The following is a 17,279-nucleotide window of genomic DNA, read 5'->3' on the forward strand; positions in this document are numbered from 1 at the left end:
ATCCTGAAACAAGAAAGCCATTTCAAAAATCATACCTAATCTTGTTTATTAGGAAAATAACAAAATATCACTCTATTTGAAGTAATTACCATTTGGGAAATAATATTAAAAATCAAACAGCTTCAAGCAATTAATATATATATATATATATATATATATATATATATATATATATATATATATATATTTTTTAATGTGGTACTTTTTAATTGAAGATAAAAATTAATTTACTTATGATAATTCTTTTAAAAAATTATCAAAGACAACTTATTTTGAAAATTAAATTTGTAAGATTTAAATATGGATTTGATAAATTTTAATAAAATTAGGAAACATTGTACATTAATTGTTTAATTTTCGAAGTTAAATTCTTATAAACTGTTCATTCCTGATGAATGAATTAATATTAAAAATTGTGGTTAATTTTCTAAATAAAGAGAAATATGTTTTACCATAAAATCTTTTCAAGACTATGGAGCCAGTCTCTCTTTCTCTCTCTTGTGAAGTAGTAAGTTACTTTCACGTTACTGAAAGTTTGAAGAACTGTTTCCAGTCTGTTTGAAGAACAGACTGGATTATATACTAGAAAAGGCATTCTGAATATAGCTGTTTAAAAAGTAAACCATAATTTTTGTTACTTTGTAAAAGTGTAAATATGCCTTCAGCAGTTGATTGATGAATTGTTAGTTTGCTAGTACAATAAAAATATTACAAAATGGGAATAGAAAAAGAAAAGAGCAATATTATCAAAGTATTACAATTAATTATGTATGTTAATTGGAAGTAATTTATATTTATACTGGTTCCAAATATTTTTGTTGTTTGCCAACATAAGTTGTTATATGCTGATATAACAGTAAGTTACATATTAACATAAAGTTATATATTGGTTATGGTGTGTTTTTCTTAAAAAAATAAATTGCAATGTTAGAGAGCAGATGCTCTCTTGGTTATACAAAATATTAGACTCCCATATAACACATTTGAAACTTTTTGTCTTTGTCTAAAGCATGATACTAAACTTTTAATAATATGAATTGCGTTTTTTTATATGAAAAAGTTTTTATAAAAAAAATTATAATGAGAATGTTAGAACTAAATATTAACTTACTCATCAAACATGAAAGCCCCAGCGTATACTGCCATACATAACATATTAAATAATTATTTTGGAAAAAATCCTTTAAACAAAAAAACATTATGGAAAAAACTAATAATTCTTTTCAAGCAACTTTATTACTACTGTCAGCAGTAATATAATTAATTTGATATTAAGGTTTTGTACTCTCAACAAAAAACATTTAAATATGTTCTGCAAGTTAATTCTCTACTAACTTCTGAAGGTAAATTAAACTTTGTACAAACTTCAAAAGTAAAAATTAATTATCAAAAAATACCTAGTTTTTTATTCTTTTAATTAAAATAAAAATTATGAAGTAATAAATAAGTTCTATAAATACTAAAATAGAAAGCTATGGGTACAGGATGAAATTCACTCTTTTTTTTCTAAAAATAAGGTTTTATGATTACTTATAGGCCAATTTGATAACTTTTTTGCCACACTAAGATAAAAAAGATTATTCATATTCATTACAATGATCGTAAATGTTTAGAATAATTTTATTAAATATATATAATTTTTTATTAAAAACATTGAATTCAGTATCTTTATTAATACTTAATCTATTATTAACTAATAATTATTTAAACCACCAAGTTAATGATCACATCCTCTTTTACTACATCATTAATTTAATGTTTAAAAAAACAATTTTAAAATGTTTTCATGAAAATCTCAATGAATCTAAATCGTAGCCAAAGACTGAACGTTAATCAATGTTGAACACCGTTTACCTTTCTTAGCTTCATTCTTTTACCGCATGTTGATGTATTTCAGAACCACTCCATTTGACTTCAAATGTGTCAAAATGATGAAAGAATGAAGCTAACAAAGGTAAACAGTACTCAACATAGAAACTATAGTGATCTTAGCAATTTACTGACCTAGTGATTTAAATAATTATTATTTAATAAATTATATAATTTTACATAAAATATTTCTGCATATCATTGATTTATTTAAATTAAATTGCAGTATTACTGTATTGCGTAATTTATTTATTATAACAGTATTTAAAAAATGGAATGATTATAGTCTATAAAACTACAACAAATAAATCATATTAAAAAAAATAATAAAATTATTTTGAATAAAGAACATAATAAGCAATAAGATATTTATTCGATTTCTTTTTTATTAAAATAATAAAAATAAATAATAGTATGCAAAAAAGGTTTAGAATGATTACTAATAGTAATAAATAAAATAATGAAATAACTTAATTACAACAGAGAAACCAGTCATTAACAGCAATTTTAATTAAATGAACAACACTTAATAAACAGACTTTTCTATGCTCAACAAAAATAAATGGTATAAGAAGGTTCGATCTTCAGGACTCAAATACTCACAACATTTTAGAAATTGGAAATAATCTATTAGTAGACAAGACATTTTTAAAATACACTTATTTAGGAATGTCATAATACCTCAAAACAATTTTTTTTCTTTTTAACTATTTTTAGGTTATTATGAGTACTTTTTACGTGTTTTTATAGTACTTATAAAAAGATAGTCCAATTAATTAATCTGTGAACATAAAATTTTTCTGAGTTTTTTCATTATTTATTTTTTAGATGTAGTAGATTCAACATGAAATTCTGAAGCTGTTCCCCTATTTACCTTTTGATGCTAAAAACTTTATACGTTATAAAAAGTTAGTATCACTATCTATAAAGTCTATCATTTTTTCTTCCTTAGATAAGTTCCATGATACTGTTCTCTGTAAGATGTAGACCAGCAGATGATCAGACAAATTTGAGAGACAGCTACTTTGCCTGAGCATCATCTAATAATGTTGTATCCTATTCAGGGGATGGAAAAACTGAATTATTGGTTAAGGTACAGATCAGAGACTATGTATAATTTTTTAATTTTATTTAGTAATTTATACGCCATTGGAACCATATTAACAGAACCAGTTCATTAAATGTTGCATTGCCCATTGAAATCATACTTAATTCATAATAATTTACAAAATGCTACTCCATAAGACAATTCAGGTGTTGCAGAACCATCAGGTTGTAAGGATGCAGTTCACAACTTTCCCAGCTTCCTTTTTAATCATTACTTAATTAATTAAACTACCTTGTTAAGATTAAAAAGTACTTAAACTACAAAAAGAAGTATGTGATGAAACATGAATCTACAAAGTTTTTTTTTTTTAATTTATGTTATATGGAAATCTACCAATGTTATCAATAATTTAATAAAGTTCATTTAATAGTTGCAAGGTTTCCTTTGTTAATGAAAACTATCATTAATACATTTATAAAGTAATTAAAAAATATATTTATTTAAATATAATTTAATGAAAACATGAATGTATATAAATTAAACATATAGTAGAACTGAAATTATTAAAAAAATAAATAATAAGCCGACAAAATTTTCTAATTATACATTTTTACTATTAACACATAAATACAAAATAAATAAACTTTATGTGTTTATATATATATATATATATATATATAATATTAATAATAATTTTATATATACAAAATGATAATTAAAAACAATTTTTTTTGTTATAAGGACTAATATAACATAATACTTTTAATAATTTTTCTTTAATCATATCAAAATAAATAACAAAATATAATATTATTTTATCTATCTTTACAAAATTATATTACAAGGCACCTTTCTGACTTAGGTTTAAAAATAAAATATATTTACATGCATATATCATTTTTAAATATCTATTAATTTTAAATGTTAAAAAATATGTTATTCTTTATGTATGGTATATAATGTACTTGTACATATATAATCTGAATATTTATTTTTAAAATTACATTTTACTACATAATGGTGGTATAATACTTCATTGTTACATTAATATTAAATTTTATTACATTTATTTATAATAATACAAAACCAAAAATTTACAGATAATTCTAGGTATGTGATTCTCCAAGCGTTATGTAATTAGTATATTTTACTCTAAAAATATCATGCAATAATTTAAATTAAATGATTTTATTTACAACAAATGGAATTAATAAATCTTAACGTACATTTTATTTTATTATTAAAGAAAAAGGAAAATAAAAAAAATTGTATAAAACAGAACATATGTAATTTAAATTAAACATTTTTTAATATCATTCTAATCTTCTATTCTTACAAATATTTTTATGTGAATACTAAGAAAAAACATATGTACATTTTATTAATTTTTACATAAATTTGTTTAGATTTAACTTAGTATAAAGTTAAATCTTACATTTGAATTATAAGTAAAACTACTCCTTTTCATACAAGCTAACCTAACATGAATCAATTTGTTTTTGGATCATCACAGCTAAATTTATGCAACCTATTAAGGATGGATATTGAATTTTCCAAATCTGTACTTTAATTACAATTAAGTCCTAGCTTCAGTTAAAATATGAAAAGTTTGTAACTGCCTATATTAATAAAGTTGGCATACGCTACTAATTTCAAAAAGTTTTCAACCAAAACATCTTAAACAACCAAAAATGCATCTTTTCATATGCTACCAATTTCCACCAGGCTAATGACGCTAGCTGTTGATCCTGGCTCTTTCATAACAAAAAAACATAACAATGTTTATACCATGTCAAGCAGCCAGTCTTTGGTTCTTTTATTTTTATTTAATTTCCTAATAAAGTTACAAAAAACTGCAAAAGGATTAAAAATTAGCTGATTGGAGTCACTACTATATTGTTTAATCTATTTCATTACAATGGAATGTACTATTTTTATAACTAAAGATAATTTGTAAAGTTTTTATATTTTCAATGATAAAAGAGATGAGTAGTAACTAATTTAGATTGACAGATGAGACTGATGATCAGTTCTTAGGCTGCCTAAACAGTCAGCTTAGGGTGACTGTAGGTAAACTTTTCTATTGAGTAGTTTTTTCAACAAGTGTTTGCAATTGGTAATATTTAAAAAAATGCTGTAAAAAGAACTAAGAAAAATATTGGTTTATTAAAATACACCACCTCAAGTGGTAGCTCATAGTACTGGCTCCAATCAGCTAATTTTTAATCCTTTTGCAGTTTTTTGTAACTTTATTAGGAAATTATACAAAAATAAAAGAATCAAAAACTGGCTGCTTGACATGGTATAAACATTGTGGATGTATAAGGATGGTTTATTTTAATAAACCAATTAAAATTCTGGATGTATAAGGATGTGGCTAATAAATATGCACAAATATAAAATGTATAAAAGTTTGTATGTGAGTATGAGTACCCATGTGTACACGCACGCACGCGCATGTGTGTAAACTTCATATATCAACAATAGTATACATGAAATAGTAGAAATAAAGGTATAATGATTAAGAGATTTAAATAAACAAATTTTTTACATAAAAAACAATGTGGCATGTAATTTCTTTTTTTATTTTCTTGTGAAATAAAATTTAACTAATCTTTATAGCAAATTTATTTAACATTTCATAAAAAACTCTTTAATCAAAATTAAAAGTTCAAATTAATTTAAATATTCACATAAAATTAGTCCTACCAAATAAAAAATATTTTGATTTAACCTCAAAAATACTACACTTAATAAATTAATTTCCTTTTAACTACAAAATGATAACAATAATAAGGAAAACTAACTAATACAAATAAACAATAATTTATTTAAAAAATTATTTTTATCAGTCAGCGTAACATTAATCTTAAAATTTAGAAACATAAGTACATTACATCATTTAAATACTATGTACAATAATTTAATAGGATAAGATTATAAATAGGTTGAATGCACATTAATTTATAAATATTATTTTTATAACTAATTTTTTGTTATTTTTTTATTTATAAAACAAATAAATACATGTATATACTCTTATTAGTATTTCTAATTCATTTTTAAACAGTTTTTATTTATTTATATATATATATTTCTACTATCAAATTAACAAATTGTTAACAGGCTTTTTTCTTCTTAATTTATATTTATGATTAATTCATTGTATATCTGTACAACACCATATAAGGCACTTCCATTATATTTATATATAATATTTTTAAATAGTTTAATTCATTTATTATATTTTAATTAAGTTAAAATAAAAATTATAAACTAATTTATATTATCAAAAAATAAATAATGATGGCAGTTTTTTCCTGCCATCAGTTTTAGTTTCATCATGCTATGACTTTTTAAAAATGTAGTTTGATAGTTTGAGTTAATGTCTCAACTGTAATGGTAGTGGTAATAATGTTATATTTATATATATTTTTTATGCTGCATCAGCAGTTTAATAGGAAATGGACCCACGAATAGGTAAAAAAGATTATATTCCTATTTACGTAAAACATCCATCATGCATGGAAACATTTTCCTAAATACTTAACACTGATTAGAAGTGTGAAAAATACAAGAAAAATAATAATGTAATAAAAAATAGGAAGAAAATTAATTAATTTATATTTTTATAATAATTTTTTAAATATAATCCAAGTATTTGAACATGGATTCATTGTATTTTGAATTGCGGTAATCAATGCTATGGACGCTTTCCTTCAGGTATTGTAATAATTTAATGTCAATTAACAATTTTATGTGTGTAGAATGTAGCATATATTTTTATAGAAAGTATTTTACCAAAATCAAAAGGCCCTGCTTCTTGCCTTTTTTTATCCTAACTCCAACAATAAATATAAGAACCGACTGAAAAAAAAAAAAACACTTTTAGAAGTTATTCATTAATGATGCGATGACAGAAGAAAACATCAAAATATATGAACTAAGACAATACTGATGTCTTTTAAGAAAAAAGTAACGATTGTTACTTTCTACTTTGAATGGAATAGTTGGGGCTACCACTAGAAAATAAGTGCCAATTATTCCAGTCATTCTTGTTTATTATTTTAATAATAAATAAAAGTTAAGGAGAGGAACTTCTTCTGCTGTTATAAATGAATTTACTTTATTTCATAATATATTGTATTCTCAAAAAATAAGCACTTAAGCCATAGATTGATAAACATCTGCAATGGTAAGTCAAGAAATACAACTTTTGTCGATTCAAATTAATACAAAATTTTGTTCAATAAATATATTTACAAGTACAGTCAAACTTCAAAACCATAAACATCATAAAAAAAAATCCTGAGGTATTAAAAAAAAAGCTTGTGTGTATATATGTAAGAAGTTATACTTCTTTGGCGTGAGTAAAAAAAAAATTTCTATGTATTCAAACAAATCTGAACTGAGTAAAATGATTGATAGACGACATTAAATACCATGAATAAAAGTTTGAATAAATAACAAATTAAATTAAATAATATTTATTTTATACAGTTTAAAAAGTATTGAAGTATTTGTTGTCACATAAAACAAAGTTCATTGAATATATTTCAATTAGTTTTATTCCATTAATACTTCGGATGATGACTGAATAGGCGCACAAGGGTTATCAGCAACTTATGATATGAAAATTGTGATACAAATAGTTTTATTTTATGATAGTGTATTTTATCAAAAATTTTGTTTTTTGAAAATTGAAAATTATTTATGCAAAATCAAGAATTTATCTGATGTGTGCTATTTTCTGTGTCATTAAAAATATAATTTTACTGATAAAAAATAATACTTACATATCTATAACCTCAAATCTTGATACACAATTTTCACAAAAAATATATATATATATATGTGCTGTAATATTAATAAAGTTTTATGAATATGAACAACAATATTCACAGTTTAAAATATCCATCTTCAGAAATCCGTATATATAAATACAAATATAAATATAAATATTTATTATGACTCAATATCTGTTATGTTTACAACATGTGCTAATCACTTAATTGCATTGAACGACTGACTGAGTTAGACACTACACTCATGTGTGTCCAAACTGATCCACTTAGACCTGCGCAAATCTTCATGGTGTGTTATATCAGCACGCGCGACTTCTGTAATTCACTGAAAATACAATCTGATCAGTTTCTCCTAATGCGACAAAAGAAGCATAACTTCAATAAGAAAAAATGTTAATTTATTTTATCGATTAAAACTACACGTTTTTAATGTATTAAAACTTTTCTAAGTCATCATCTTTTATGATCTACATCCATCTGGCACGTACATTCTGTATGGGTGTATGTGTGTGTGTGTGTGTGTGTGTGTGTGTGTGTGTGTGTGTGTGTGTGTACGTGTTTTAATCATATACATAAAAATTAAAAGAAAATACTACTATTTCATATTAACTTATATATTAATTTCTTTCATTGTTTCATGGACAAACATTACATACTGCAACTAATGATTCAATTTTTTACACATTTAATAATTATTGTTCATAAAATAAAATCATTGAAGTTAGTTTAGGTTAATGAAACGTTTAGTAAAATAATCTAATCTTTTTTATAAAGATATTAAAAAAAAAAAATTTCTTATCAGAATTTAAAAAAAATCGTAATCTGTAAAAGATTGAAACTGTATCAAACAACGAATTAGTAGAATAAATAAAAGTAAATACTATTTGCTGGTAATGAAGTAAAAAAATTTAAATGAATCCACATCTTTTAGTTACGTTCAAAATAAAGATGTAATTATTTTAAAAAAAAGAAAAAACTGAAGAGAATAAGTTTTACCTGGAATATAATGTAACAGGGAACTAAATTAAATAATTAAGGAATGAATTAGATGTTATAAGAGGTAAAAAAAAAAAAAAAACAAAAGCAAATTGATGTAGTTAAAGATAAAAAATATTCACCAGCATCATATTCATAGAAAAGGAAAGGAACTATTGATATTTAATTTTTGGGATAAAAAACGTCTCCTTTCATATAATTTCTAAGCAGTTTAATGAAGACTTGAAATATCCTTTCAAAAATTAGGTAAACACTAGTAAAGTTTTTATGATAGATATGTATCATTTACTAGTAGTTTTATTATATTAATTAAACTATGTAACCTAAAAAAAATATGGTGAAATTGTTTTAAAAATATTAAATACTCTAATGAATTATACATTTTTAATTGTCATACGTATAAATGACAAGTCACTAGTGAAAATGACATAGTGATTTTCAAGAATAACAAGCATCCCATTTACATTACAGTAATCGATTTAGAATAAAATAAAACCCTATAATTATGTAAGGTATTATTCAGCTAGGTATTATTCAAGTATTCAGCTAGGTATTATTCAAGTAGGTATTATTCAGCTAAAATTATTTATTAATTTATGCATTGTGTGTGTCTATATGGATCTATTTGTTAAATATCTCTGGAATGGAAGAAAGTATATTCATGAAATTTGATGTAGTGAGTCATATATATAATATGTTGTAGACGAATTGAGAAATCTGGCTTATTGCAAAGCCAATTGCAAAAATGCAAATGCTAATTGAAAAATGAAATATATTATATTTGCATTATTGCTTATAATTTATAAATTTATATCTAATTTATAAATTTATAATCTAACCAAACTTAACTTACGCTTGCTTCGCTCGCTAACTTAACTAGCAAGCAATAAGTTTGGTTAGATTATATTAATAATTTCCAGTTAGATGGATGCATTGCAATGAGTCTGATTTTTCAATTTTCCTACGACATTTATGTATATAAATAGGCCATTAATAATATTATTAAATTTATTACAAAAATTGGATGAAGATTTCCCTGTGATCGGTTTAAATACAGTCAAAAAGTTTCACAATCACATTACCAGCTTTTTTTGCTCTGACATAAGGATATTTTAGTAGCATTACTTTGGTGGGTGAAAACAGAAAAATAAAAATTATATATCATGAATAATAAATTTTAAAATGAATTCATCTTAGAAAAAAAAAACCAGTAAGCATTTCTGATGAACAATAGAAAAGGAAATTAAAAAGAGCAAATCATTTAAAGTAAAATTTAAAAGCATGAACCATCAATTGCACAATTTTGGCAATGGATAAAGTTAGTAATAGTACAAAGCAGGTAAGTTTAGAATTCATGATTTTTTTTTGTACTTTTTGTATATATCCAAAGGTATTATAATAGTTATAATATATTACAGTAATATAGAAATTTGACTGTTTCTATAAATATATTAGTACATATGAACTCTTTCTTCCTCTTTTGAATGTGTAATATATAAATAAAATTGCATTAAATTATAAATAAATAAATAATTAATTATAAATTTACAACAATTTTTAATTACTAAATGTTATTCAACTATATAATTAATATACATTAAACAATTAATTATTTTATTAAAAGGCCTGTAGCAGTAATATTTACATCTTTAAAGGAGCTGATAAAATGGATAAACAAACTCCCTCCAACACAGCTGTAACAGATGTTTAAAATAATTACTAACAACATTTATAGGGCAAAATATAGCGGTAGTATGTTTTATTCTTCTTGTTACAGTCAGTTATCTGTACATATATAGGGATATGAGATATTCTCATGTATTGGATAATAAAAAATATTTTAAATGTATATAATGTTACGTAATTACAGATCATCAGTCAATTTCTATTTAATAACAATTATTATTACAGGCATCTGAAGGCATCAATTTAAAATATAAATCATCAGCATTTTCATAAATCCATCTAAAAAATCTGTTTTTCTTATGAAGTTGATTGAAAAAACTTCTCTTAAACAGGTTTTTTTTTGTAGAAATATACTGACACATGTTTTTATATATTCTGAATATTGTATTCTGAATTTACTCTAAAACCTGAAGATAAAATTTTTTTGAAAACAGGATTTTTTAAGATTTTAGTTAAATAATTTATTAAACAATCTTACATATTTGTCATAAAAAGTCATTAACTGTTTTAAAATACAGTGTGAATAATACACACCACCATATACATACCAGGTTTAACTAGATATTTTCTTTTGACTACATTTTTTCAGTCTTTTAAACAAACTAATAATTAAAAGTATTTTTGAAAATTGAATTCATATTTTGGGTCCATTTCATAATCACTTTGCTTGATATTAATTTTCTTTTATAACAGTTAAATAAATGTTTACTGGTAGCACTAATGACAGTAATTTGACGTCTCGATTATTAATAACAAATTTTTTCCCCAAGTTTTATTTATAAGATTTCTAACCTAACCAAATTAGCCCGAGTTAATATTTAAGTATTGACATTTGTTTTTAGTAATTAGTGTTCAATCAAGAAATAAAGAACAGCAAAATCATCAAGAAAACAGTGAAATGAACCTTTAATAATAGTTATTAAAAATAATTCATATTTGATAACTTTAGTTGATATATTTTAAAAAAAAATTAGGCCTTTTTTTTTGAAAATGATTAATATTTTATAAAATGCAGTACATACAGATAACATTTTATTTTTAAGGCATTTCCAACAAATACATTATTAAAAAAAGCTTTTTAAGAAATTCATTAATTAGTTTTTACATGAAATGTTAAAAATATTTTTTTTCAGTCTTATATGTATTATTTTAAAAAATTAACAATATAATATAATACTTCATTGTTATTATTATATAGCTTTTTTTGTAGAAAAGAGGAAGAAATTTATAGAAAAATATAGAGTAATAAATTTATATAACTTTTACTGATAATAATGTATAAGAATAGACATCAGTTTTTAACAGTAAAATAGTGATTTTACTCATTGATTTACTGTATGTACATACAGGCAGTATGTAGTGATTTACTGTATGTACATACCTTCATCACAATGAAGGTATGTACATACCTTCATCACAATGAAGGTATGTACATACAGTAAATGAGTTGTATTTCAGTTGTTACGTCATAACAAAACAGATGGTAAAGAAAAATGGCTACGTTATAACACAATAGTTTAATGTTGAGTATATCTATTTTTAGGTTATGGTGTCTATTCTTATATATCTTGTCATCATCAGTTTGATATATACAAAATTAGGCCATAAAATAATGTTTTATATTTCAGAATTTCAACTTATTAATATAAATAATATATATATTTTTAAGATAAAAATAATCAAATGTATAAATAATAAATAAACAAAAAATACAAAATTTAACAACAGAAAATAAAAATAATCCTTTTAAAATTTATTGAAAAAAAATTTCTGTTAAAACAATTACAATAAAAAAAAAAATTAAAATAAACATAAAAAGAAAATTTGAGCAAATAAAAAAATAAATTAAAAAAATATTAGTATTTTACTTCCAAAAAAATGATAAATTTAGTACCATATAGAAATTGAACCCCAATTACATTATATTTCATAAGTATTTTTTTTAAAACTAAAACAAAAAGAAATAATAACAAAATAAATCAATTGCTATAGGTATCAATTAGTGTACTATCTTTATTCTATTATAAATACTATTTTTAAATACACTATAATTAATAATAATTCTCACCTATTAAATATTATTATAAATAATTTTATTTCTTTCTATATACCAACCTATTAACAATAAAATTTATTAAAGTTATAAAATTTTTTAAAGTTTTTATCGAAAACTGCAAAACACACACACAGACATACATAAACACTCATGCACTAACATATACATACTTACGAAATAACTACTCCACTACTCTTAAAATTAATCCCAAAATATAGTTTTATTTATTTAATAATTATATTTACAAAATAATTTACTTGTCTTTTTTTATAATTTTTTTTAATAAAAAATATTCTGTATGCAGAATATTTAAAAGGATTAATTAGTTCTATATAAAACATTTTTTTTTTTTTTTAATTTAAATATCTTTCATTAATATATTTTTGCTATAAATAAAATGTGGAAATAAATTATAAAAAAAATCACTATCCTTTACATTCGAAAACTGATTAATAAAAATTGAACTGATGGTTTGAAAGAAGTCTTCTATAAGAAAAATTTAGAACTTCAATCTAATTCTAAAAATATAAGAAATATTATTTTAGTATTGTTGTTGATCTATAGAAGGATAATTTGAGAATCAGAACAATGTCATTGATCAGAATCATCAATAATATTTAGTAGAAAATTATATTAATAACTTTAAAACAGAAAACTTAGCATTAATGTTTTCAATAAGTTTTTTGCCTGTATGCTAGTAATGGTTCAAAAACATGTAAATTGAATATAAAAATGAAACAAAATATATTAACTTAATAAGAACAAATAAAAAAATTGTACTGATATTATGCAATGAATAATAGCTATTAAAATTAAAATGGAGGCAGTATATAAAAATAAAAAAAAATCTGGTAAGATCATTCCAGAAACATCAATAACTGATCAAACGAATTCTGTGAAAAATGGAGGTAAAAATGTTTAAAACATTGAAGATGTTAAAATACACAGGATGAAATTGACTCTAAATTAAAATTATGAGTATAGAAAATATTCCAAACTCGTACCCTGTGATCTTTTATTCTGAAAATTACTGATAAAATTTATTGATAAGTTATAAATAATAAAGAAATTTATTCAGACTGATTGAAGTGTTCATATAACAATTAATTTGTTTCTAGTACATATACAATAACAGAGACAAGTAATACACTGTGTCATGCTAATCGATATAAAAAAATAAATTACAAAATATAATTTGAATGGTAATCAGTAATAAAAAACAGTTTTCCATCTAACCCAAATAAAAATATACAGGATTGGAAATGCTATTATAATCATTACTTATCAGCTGTTATTCCAACTGGTTCATCATGTAGTACGACCATATTCAAATATAAGAACTTTTATTTAGATTTCTATCTAATTTGATAACTGAAATTATTTAACCAAACTTAATCAAACTAAGCCTGGAAAGATAAAATTTTATTATTAATCTGGATTGTAATCTGTTGTGACACAGTGTAAAGTAAAAAACTTAATTAATTAATATAAATTAGTTTCTAGTAAGGTTAGGTTAGTAAAGTTAAACCAGTAGTCATTTTAATAAAATGTAAAAATATAATAAAAAATTAATCCTTTTAAAACAAAACATATTTGTATAATGACACATTTCATGTTATAATATGCTACTTTATATAATAATAAAAATAATAACACAAAATAAAGTGGATGGAAGATATTTCATTTATTTTACGGGTTATTCATAAATAAGCTAGGCTAGAAATATAAAACATTGCCCTGAGAATTTCAAATTGGACCTATGATAATGTTTAAAACAAATTCTTCAGGGATTTAAATTTTTATATCAAAACAAATTATGAAAACAAGAAAACTGCAGAAGAAAGATTTAAATAGTAATACATTTATAACATTTTACAACGCATATTATTTTATATTATAATTAAAAAGAAACATTCTATACTCATTTTTGCTTGTTTTTTTTTTTTTTTTTTTTTTTTAATAAAAAGAACAGCATTATGTAATACATAATGCAGATTTGACAGAAGAAAATAATTATACAAGTTTTATTAATTAATTATAAAGTAAATATTTCATTTTTCAGTCCACATTGTAATTATATTTTTTGTATGTAAATTCTGAAACAAAACCAAAGATAAAAATTAATAAAACAAAAAAATGTTTAAGTTAGTTGTAATAGATAATAAGAAATTATTAATAAATATAATAAATATTAACATAATAAAATATAGTTTAAAAATAAAAACATAAAATTAATTTCAAAACCTTTCTAAGAAGTAATAATAATTAATGTAGAAACTGCTTTAACAACAAATAAAAAAAAGTCAATACCGACTCAAAAAAGAAAAACATTAGAAATTAAAAAAATTTTAAACTTTGACTTTTAGAAGTTAACAAAATTAAAGGCAATTATTACTAACTTTTAATCCTTTTTTTTACTGAAGTTGGTTTCATTTTTTTTTAATTTATTTAATTTTATTTCAAATTAAGAGGTCGATATAATTTGTTAACCAAAAGAAAAAATCAGCATGAAAGAAATACAGTGGCAAGAAACTTCTGTCTTAATAAAAATGAAGTAATAAGAAACATAATTTCTTAGAAATGACGTAAAAATTCTGCTTGCTACTAAGCAAGAGAATGCTGAAATGAGTAATGCTACAATATTTATGAAATTAGAAGCGGAATATAAAACATGTTTGCTGCACTTTATTAATAAAATCAATAAACATTTATTCACATTTATTTAAACTTCAAAAACACTTGAAGTGTTTTTGAAGTTTCAATGTTACATATTTAACTAAACATGCATTAGGGAGATTCAAGTATAAACAGGAATTTTCATCGTCTTCTATAATTAGTACAGGGTTGACCTGACTCATTTGATAAACTCTTACAAGTCTGAACTTATCATTTTCAATACTGGCTGATCTTTCTTCTTCTCTTCTTCCTTTTTTGTCAAATAATGGTGCTAATCCATCTCAGATTTATTTGAGAATTAAAAATTAATTTGAGGATAAGTATTAGTAAAAATAAGGAGTTGAGTAGTAAAAATAATGAATCGTTAAAGAATGTTAAGCTGAAAGTTAACTGATACTCATTGTCTGACTGGCTGAAAATAACAATTGAAGAAAAGAGGTTGAAACACTTGAAGAAAGGTAAATTAATGTTATAGAAAATTCTGAAAAACTTGAAATAGGAGTTGGGATTATAGAAATAATAGTATGAAAATCTCAAATTTAAGAAAGTGAATACTAGTTGGATTCTCTTTATTTTACAGCCTACACAAAGAAAGAAGGTTGGTTGCTGTTGTATAAATTCTGTAAAAATAAAACGAAGAGATTTTAAAATAATCTCTTATGGAATACAGGTACACTGGTTCATTCAAGTCAAAATGAGCGAGTATGAGATGGAATGGCACATTCAAGCTCATTTTCATGATGGAAAGCAAAAACCAAATTTTCCTGGGAAAGTAGTTGCCCTAAAAGCAACCTTTGTATGGCAGTTACAGGATATATTCTTTGTTGATGTTCTCATAGAACAAAGAGCTTCCCTACTCAGTAATACGCTTTGATATTAAAGATAAAGCAAATCCTGTAATTCATTTCAAAAGAAAAAAAATCATTCTAACTTATGTTAATTTTTTCCACAACAATGCTCCTTTAACATTTCATCTTAAAATATAGAAATGATACAGTGGGATATGCTTTACAACCTTCCATTTAGTAGAGATTTAGCTCCATTGGATTAACATAAAAATAATTTTTAAAGAAAAAATTTTTCCCTTTGAAAGGGGTCAACATTCGATCAAAAGACTTCACTTTTGGGAACAAGAAACTTCCTGACCATTGGAACAAACACATTTACACGGAAGGAAACTATGCTAAGAAATAATATACAAATACTGTACTTAATAAATAAATTATATGTAAAAAATTCCTGTTTATGTTTGAATCTCCTTGTATTATTTGTCAGATATGTTATTCTTTCCCAAGTATAAAAAGAGAGAAATAATTTTTAATTCTTACAATTATCACTCTTTTATTCATCTGTTAATAAAGATAAAAAAAAATCTGGATTATTTTTATAAAGAATTCAATAAAATAAACAATTATATTTATTTACCTGGATTTATTGAAGCGAAGAGAACATTAAAATAATTTTATTTTCATTAAACATGTTTTTTTTTTAAATTTTATTTTACAATTAATTAACTAATTAATTAATTATATAATATATTATTATACAATATTGGAAGACTAGTGGTAGGTAGTTTGTATTTGGAATACCTCCCTTGTTTTATCAATTATCCTTCGCCCCAGCACCTTTAACAGTTAAAAATTAATTATTAAAATTATTATGATGCAAAATTTTACAGTAATCAATAACAGAATGAAATTTATTCCTGAAGAAAAATAAAATTTCTTTAGACTTTGGGAACAAGGTTTTCTAAAAATATGTGACTTCCATAGCCTCATGCTACCTCAGATTTCTCCTTTAGTTCCTTTTCTACGAGTTAACGTGTTGTACTAGATGGTTTGAGATTCTTGCAAGTTCACTCAAGCATCAAACCAAGTTCATTCCTAAATCCTATTACTCTTATAATTTATTCTTTCAATTTGAGTTTTGCCTTCATGACATTAAGATCTACTGCTACTCTGTTTTCAATCTCGAAATGTAGAATAATTACTTTATTTAACTCCAGAATTAAAATATTTATTTTGTTTAAAACTTTACCACATACTTGTATTTTTATTAGCATGTTTTATTTACTACTGTGTTTTTTTCTAAATGTAAAGTATACTACATTTTTTGACAGCAAATACTTCAAATAGTTAGATTT

General features: G+C 23.0%; 1 protein-coding gene across 3 annotated transcripts in view; it reads right to left on the bottom strand.

Annotated features, from left to right (window-relative positions):
* Window positions 1-13,013: 13,013 nt before the first annotated feature.
* LOC142332294 (cyclic AMP response element-binding protein A-like) overlaps window positions 13,014-17,279 on the bottom strand; it is a 505,070-nt gene continuing 500,804 nt past the window's right edge. Inside the window, exons 8-9 of one of the 3 annotated variants that reach the window (XM_075378644.1) lie at window positions 16,562-16,761; window positions 13,014-14,556 (exon numbers count right to left, since the gene is read on the bottom strand). The gene's annotated coding sequence lies outside the window, so the exon portion shown is untranslated. The remainder of the gene's footprint in view (window positions 14,557-16,561; window positions 16,762-17,279) is intronic. The other 2 variants (XM_075378642.1, XM_075378641.1) reach the window with 2 other exon arrangements.

This window comes from Lycorma delicatula, chromosome 11, assembly GCF_047948215.1.
Source record: "Lycorma delicatula isolate Av1 chromosome 11, ASM4794821v1, whole genome shotgun sequence".
NCBI classification, from domain to species: domain Eukaryota; kingdom Metazoa; phylum Arthropoda; class Insecta; order Hemiptera; family Fulgoridae; genus Lycorma; species Lycorma delicatula.